The sequence below is a fragment of the Triticum aestivum genome, chromosome 3D, assembly GCF_018294505.1.
Source record: "Triticum aestivum cultivar Chinese Spring chromosome 3D, IWGSC CS RefSeq v2.1, whole genome shotgun sequence".
NCBI classification, from domain to species: Eukaryota; Viridiplantae; Streptophyta; class Magnoliopsida; order Poales; family Poaceae; genus Triticum; species Triticum aestivum.
In genome coordinates, this window is record NC_057802.1 from 564,201,635 (window position 1) to 564,203,165 (window position 1,531).

A 1,531-nucleotide genomic window follows, 5' to 3' on the forward strand; every position below is an offset into this window, starting at 1 on the left:
TTGAGAGGGTTACGGCAAAAACTGGATGCACTTCGTGTACAAAACGGACAATCTCTTTCAATGTATCAAGATTTCATACGGAAACTCGTCTGTTACAAAGGGATTTCATTTTTTAAAACTTATTTGAACTCCTGACTTTTTGTGTCTTCAAAATGCACCATCCAAAGCCACATCATCATTTTTCAATCCTATCTCACTTCATTTGTTATTTTTCATGCATTTACTAATCATTTTGAGCTATAAGACCCTAAAATTGAAAAGCATTGCAAATGAACTCTGAAAAGGTTGGAAGTTGGCATGGTATCATCATTTCATCCACATAGCATGTGCCAGAAAGTTGAGAGGGTTAGGGCAAAAACAGGATGCACTTCGTGTACAAAACGGACAATCTCTTTCAAAGTATGAGGATTTCATACGGAAACTCGTATGTTACAAAGGGATTTCATTTTTTTAACTTATTTGAACTCCTGACTTTTTGTGTGTTCAAAATGCACCATTCAAAGCCACATCATCATTTTTCAATCCTTTCTGACTTCATTTGTTATTTTTCATGCATTTACTAATTATTTTGAGCTATAAGACCCTAAAATTGAAAAGCATTTAAAATGAACTCTGAAAATGTTGAAACTTGGCATGGTATCATCATTTCATCCACATAGCATCTGCAATAGAGTTGAGAGGGTTACGGCAAAAACTGGATGCACTTCGTGTACAAAACGTACAATCTCTTTCGAAGTATCAGGATTTCATACGGAAACTCGTCTGTTACAAAGGGATTTCATTTTTTAAAACTTATTTGAACTCCTGATTTTTGCGTGTTCAAAATGCACCATCCAAAGCCACATCATCATTTTTCAATCCTTTCTGACTTCATTTGTTATTTCTCATGCATTTACTAATTATTTTGAGCTATCAGACCCTAAAATTGAAAAGCATTTCAAATGAACTCCGAAAAGGTTGGAAGTTGGCATGGTATCATCATTTCATCCACATAGCATGTGCAAGAAAGTTGAGAGGGTTACGGCAAAAACTGGATGCACTTCGTGTACAAAGCGGACAATCTCTTGCGAAGTATCAAGATTTCATACGGAAACTCGTCTGTTACAAAGCGATTTCATATTTTAAAACTTATTTGAAGTCCTGACTTTTTGTGTGTTCAAAATGCATCATCCAAAGCCACATCATCATTTTTCAATCCTTTGTGACTTCATTTGTTATTTTTAATGCATTTACTAATTATTTTGAGCTATAAGACCCTAAAATTGAAAAGCATTTAAAACGAACTCTGAAAATGTTGAAAGTTGGCATGGAATCATCATTTCATCCACATAGCATGTGCAAGAAAGTTGAGAGGGTTACGGCAGAAACTGGATGCACTTCGTGTACAAAACGGACAATCTCTTTCAAAGTATGAGGATTTCATACGGAAACTCGTCTGTTACAAAGGGATTTCATTTTTTAAAACTTATTTGAACTCCTAACTTTTTGTGTGTTCAAAATGCACCATTCAAAGCCACATCATCATTTTTCA